Source organism: Chiloscyllium punctatum, chromosome 48, assembly GCF_047496795.1.
Source record: "Chiloscyllium punctatum isolate Juve2018m chromosome 48, sChiPun1.3, whole genome shotgun sequence".
Classification (NCBI taxonomy): Eukaryota; Metazoa; Chordata; class Chondrichthyes; order Orectolobiformes; family Hemiscylliidae; genus Chiloscyllium; species Chiloscyllium punctatum.
The window spans coordinates 38,972,759-38,978,758 of NC_092786.1; the positions used below are offsets into that span (position 1 = coordinate 38,972,759).

Consider the following 6,000-nt stretch of genomic DNA (forward strand, 5'->3'; position numbering starts at 1 on the left):
CAGAGGGTGGTTCGTATGTGAAATGATCTGCCAGAGGAATGGTAAATGTAGGTTCAGTTACAACATTTAAAAGACATTTGGACAGGTACATGAATAGAAAAGGTTTCGAGGGATATGGACCATACACAGGCAAATGGGGCTAGTTTAGTTTGAGAAAACTGTGTCAAAATAGGCAAGTTAGACTGAAGGGTCTGTTTCCATGCTGTATGATTCTAATAAGAATAGAAATTTGTCTCATCAACCAGGACCAATTGTCAGCCTTCAGTCAAGCAAATCAACTTCCCAGCTCAGCGAACAAATCCACAACCATCAACCGTCACCCAAGATACAAATCTTTACACAAACCTTGAAAGCTGTGTTTTGGATTTTGAAGAAATTAGGTTTTCTTCCTAAAACAAAATAGAATTGTCATCTAATCTTGGCAGGTTAGCTGCTTACACAAATGTGTTCATTCATTTCCCTGCTGATGGAAAAATCTTAGAGGTGATATTGACTTTTTTCCACTTTCTTGTCATTTATGCTAGCCCTTATGGCTATTACTACTGTGCCACATCTCTTAGCCAGGAAGACAGTTTTAAGTCCTACCTGGTCCAGATGAGTGTCACAACAGGTTGGTCAAAAATATTATGTCATTCATCTCCACTTCTGTTTCAAATTTTACCACGCGCCTGGTATAAAATCCATTCCTGACTAAGTTCATCATGATTCATGCAATATGAACACAGGAGCCAGTCAGAAGCTGGGAATTCTGCATCTTTTGACTCCCCAAAGCCTATCAAACATCCATCAGGCAGCAGGAGAGTGATAAACACTCTCTGGGGTGTCTATGAACAGTAAAGGAATTGAGTTCTGATGAGCAGACAGGTAAGTGGAACAGAGTCCACAAAAAGATCAGCCATGACCTTATTGAATGGCAGAGCAGTGTCAACTGGCCAGATGGCCTTCCCCTGCTCCTATTTCTCAAGTTTTTACATTGTTCTCAACTGCCTGGATGGCTATGGTTTCAGTAATTATGACTGTGACAGGAGCAATGCCCACTATTCAAACAGTATAATCAACCCCCACTATTCAACCAATACCACCTTTAGTGTAAATGTTAATTCACTTGCCAAAATGGCCAACTGCCAACTTCTGCACTGCTACCTAGTTCTTGAATGAGTTGTACAAACAGCCAATTAGTATGAATAAAACTTCTTAAAGAAAGAGGAAACTACTGATTAACATTTAAGCTTTCAGTTGGAATTAAAGCTATTTCCCCTTAACGCCATAAAGAGAGGCATACTCACTCTCAACACAAAAAGACAAGAGTCCACAGAGATCAAAGAGGGAAAAGATGACTCCCTTGGGCCAAAGACTGGGAGCAACAGGATAAAATATGATAACTTGTTATATTCACTGAGTTTCCTATGAACACAACTGAATTGATGACAGCTCTAGACTGGAATCAAACTTGGGCATTTATCACTGAACTGGGATTAAAGTTGTTGAGAATATGTTACAGTCCACTACCTCAGGCTTCATTATGTAGACAGAAATAAGTGTATTTAGAAACTCTATTCATTTATCAGCAAAGACTTCCCGGACCATGTCTGCAGATTCTGGGGCGTCTTCACTAATTACTGACTACTCGGGCTGTGAATCAGAATTCTCAGAGTCATAGAGATGTACAGCATGGAAAACAGACCTTCAGTCCAACCTGTCCATGCCGACCAGATATGCCAACCCAATCTCGTCCCACCTGCCAGCAACCGGCCCATATCCCTCCAAACCCTTCCTATTCATACACCCATCCAAATGCTTCTTAAATGTTACAATTGTACCAGCCTCCACCACATCGCCTGACAGCTCATTCCATACACCCTCTGCATGACAAAGTTGCCCCTTAGTCTCTTTTATATCTTTCCCTTGTCACCCTAATCCTATGTCCTCTAGTTCTGGATTCCCCGACCCCAGGGAAAAGACTTTGTCTATTTATCCTATCCATGCCCCTCATAATTTTGTAAACCTCTGTAAGGTCACCCCTCAGCCTCCGACCCTCCAGGGAAAACAGCCCCAGCCTGTTCAGCCTCTCCCTGTAGCTCAGATCCTCCAACCCTGGCAACATCCTTGTAAATCTTTTCAGAATCCTTTCAAGTTTCACAACATCTTTCCGGTAGGAAGGAGACCAGAATTGCACGCAATATTCCAACAGTGGCCTAACCAATGTCCTGTACAGCTGCAACATGACCTCCCAACTCCTGTACTCAATACTCTGACCAATAAACAAAAGCATACCAAACGCCTTCTTCACTATCCTACCTACCTGCGACTCCACTTTCAAGGAGCTATGAACCTGCACTCCAAGGTCTCTTTGTTCAGCAACACTCCCTAGGACCTTACCATTAAGTGTATAAATCCTGCTAAGATTTGCTTTCCCAAAATGCAGCACATCGCATTTATCTGAATTAAACTCCATCTGTCACTTCTCAGCCCACTGGCCCATCTGGTCCAGATCCTGTTGTAATCTGAGGTAATCCTCTTCGCTGTCCTCTACACCTCCAATTATCATCTGCAAACTTACTAACTATACCTCTTATGCTCGCATCCAAATCATTTACGTAAATGACAAAAAGTAGAGGGCCCAGCACCGATTCTTGTGGCACTCCACTGGTCACAGACCTCCAGTCTGAAAAACAACCCTCCACCACTACCTTCTGTCTTCTACCTTTGAGCCAGTTCTGTATCCAAATGGCTAGTTCTCCCTGTATTCCATGAGATCTAACCTTGCTAATCAGTCTCCCATGGGGAACCTTGTCAAAAACCGTACTGAAGTCATTATAGATCACTTCTACTGCTCTGTCCTCAATATCTTCTTTGTTACTTCAAAAAACTCAATCAAGTTTGTGAGACATGATTTCCCACGCTCAAAGCCATGTTGACTATCCCAAATCAGTCCTTGCCTTTCCAAATACATGTACATCCCGTCCCTCAGGATTCCTTCCAACAACTTGCCCACCACTGAGGTCAGACTCACGGTGTATAGTTCCCTGGCTTGTCTTTATTGCCCTTCTTAAACAGTGGCACCACATTTGCCAACCTCCAGTCTTCCAGCACCTCACCTGTGACGATCAACGATACAAATATCTCAGCAAGAGGCCCAGCAATCACTTTTCTAGCTTCCCACAGAGTTCTCGGGTACACCTGGTCAGAGAAAGTTGTTAGACATCTGTTAGTAAAAGCTCCCTCGTCCTCTCAAAACCAATTTTGCTCCTCAGTGATTACATCATATTCATTTCTTAATTTCCTATCTTATTTAGTTGCTTCTTGAAAGCAACTTGGTTTCCAGAAAAACTGCAAGTGGCTTATGGCATGCATTGAAATTTTCACTTCAATGGATAGGTCTTTAGCCCTCATACTGCTGGACACAATTCCACAAAAAAAACCCATCATCTAATTCAATACAAAAAAAGTGTCCAAATAATTTTATATCTTCTCGTTTTCTTCAAAGTGTGAAATACAGATTAGTTTTTTTTTAAGATTCCCTACAGTGTGGAAACAGGCCCTTCGGGCCAACAAGTCCACACCGACCCTCCGAAGAGTAACCCACCCAGACCCATTCCCCTACATTTACCCCTGACTAATGCACCTAACACTACGGGCAATTTAGCATGGCCAATTCACCTAACCTGCACAGCTTTGGGACTGAGAGGAAACCGGAGCACGGGGGGGGGGAATGTGCAAACTCCACACAGTTGCCCAAGGCAGGATTTGAACCCGGGTCCCTGGCGCTGTGAGGCAGTACTGCTAACCACTGAGCCACCATGCCGCCCCAAATTTCTAACAGCACTCAAGAAGCTCAACATCATCCAAGACAAAGCAGTCTACTTCATCAGCACATATGCCACCTTAAACATACACTCCCCTAAACACCACCACACATTGGCAGCAGTGCAGATCATTCACAAAATGCACTGCAGCGACTCATTAAAGTTGCTCCTTCAGCACTTGTAACACTCTCTGCCTCCACATTTCACAAGAACACGGGCAACACCTCCGACAAGTTTCACACCATCCTAATTTGAAATGATGTCACCTCCAATTTTGCGTCACTTCACTGGGTCAAGATTGTCAAAATATGTCAAAAGGAACACTGATGAACTCACAGAAATGGGAGGTAAGACTGAGTTTGCCAACAACATTCAACTGCCAAAAGTAATTTTAATATAAAAGTGTGAAAAGCATCACAGTCAAATATTATACCTGTAATCATGGTCTTCAAAAAAATCAACACTGTGGCCAATTTTCATAAAGTTACTCCAAAATATGGTTATTTTTTGTACAGCCTCATCCTACTACTGTCCAGTAAAGAACAAAAACTTATAATATATTTTGTAACATCACAAGGAACTTGATCAACTATTAACAAAATCTGACACCTCAACACAAATTCAGTTCCTGAAGAACCAAAGATTTTTTCTGAATCTGTGCTCTCGATCACTGAAGTATTGGATCATCAGAACCTGCAAACTCATCTCAAATACAATATTTTTGGAAATTTATAAAGTTTAAAATGTTAGGAACAAATTATGATGAAATTATAGTCCTAGCCCTTTAATAAAAATCTTAAGAACTATCTCAAATTCATTTCAGCATAAATTTTGAGGAGCACTATTTACCCTTCTTTAAAGAGTTAAAGAAAACCTTCCAGGATTAATGTTAGTTTAATCGCCAGTTTAAATAATCCAATACAATGCGGGTCATTTTAATCCTCCAAGGTACATGCAACCTACAGAAACAAAAGCATGAAAATGCCTTGAATCCAAATACTACTGATTTATAAATTCACTGAAATTCATACAGCTGTTTAAGTAACGTGTACGTACTGAAGTATGGGTACAGGTGTCAACATTTTTACAAAAAAACTCAGAAAAAGGAGGCAACAATATTCGAAAGAGTAATCAAATAAAGTTTCATGGAATGTAAGTGAACATTTGACAGTTCAGGGAGAAATCGTGTATGATGAAAGCGACCTGCCACTTTTTTTATTCCAACTCTTCGCCTTGAAAATTTTGCAAATATAAAATGTGCAATAACACAACGTAACTGTCATAAGAAGAAGAAACGCACGTGTGTTCCTTCTTTTGTATCATGCAAGTTGCATTAGGTTGTGGTAAACAGTTGAGTAAAGCGTGTGCCTATTTTTTTTAAGAGCCAGCGATGGTAAAAAAAACAGCTGCTGCTCGGCTGTTAATCATAAGCGCCTGTAAAGAGCAGGGGACCGAGCTCGAATAGCTCAACCCCAAGCTCTTTCTTTGCCTTTCCATTTTCTGCTGGCAGCGGGCGGCTTCCGATAAATAATCTTCGCCACAACAAGGGAAAATCCATCCGAGCTGAATGCGATCAGTAAAAAATGTCTCTGGGAGGGGACCACGACGTGACAGATAGCATAATAAGGCGGATGAAGAGCTAATTAATAAGTGGCCGGCCCGCCCAGAGGCCTCGCCTTGAATCTCGCCGTCCGTCCGGTTCTTCTAAGCGAAGCGACAACAGCAAACATGGCGCCGGTGGTCAGGCCGCCCGCTCCGCAGGCCCCGACCTTCCCAACCAACTCCCACAGGCCGCTACGGGCCCCAGGGTGTCGCCACACGGTTCTGAACCTCTCTAATCAATACCCGTCAGAAAGAGTGACTCACCGCCTGCTTCTCCGCGGCCTAAACGCGCAAATTCTTAATACCGGCCATCCGCCAACATTATTATGATATTTTTTGCCGCTACCACTGCCGCAGCTGCGCACTGGGGACGTCCCCGGAGCATCATGGGTAACAGGCAGCCCTGGCGCGCGAAGACTTTTCGTCTCCTGCAGTTGGGCACGAGCTGGACATAGGCTGCACCTGGGCCTAGGGCTGCAGCTGGGCACGAGAGCTGGGCTTGGGAGACATAAGGATGCAGCTGAGTGGGGGAGAGCTGAGCATGGCAGCTGGGCACTGAGGAGCTGGACATTGGGCTACAGTCCAGCACAAG

At 43.2% G+C, this 6,000-nt stretch overlaps 1 protein-coding gene across 4 annotated transcripts in view; it reads right to left on the reverse strand.

The window, feature by feature from the left end:
* The window catches only part of znf280d (zinc finger protein 280D), a 127,623-nt gene extending 121,839 nt beyond the window's left edge, over positions 1 to 5,784 (reverse strand). For all 4 annotated transcript variants that reach the window (XM_072564999.1, XM_072564998.1, XM_072564996.1 and 1 more), the window contains exon 1: positions 5,673 to 5,784. The gene's annotated coding sequence lies outside the window, so the exon portion shown is untranslated. The remainder of the gene's footprint in view (positions 1 to 5,672) is intronic.
* Positions 5,785 to 6,000: the final 216 nt, after the last annotated feature.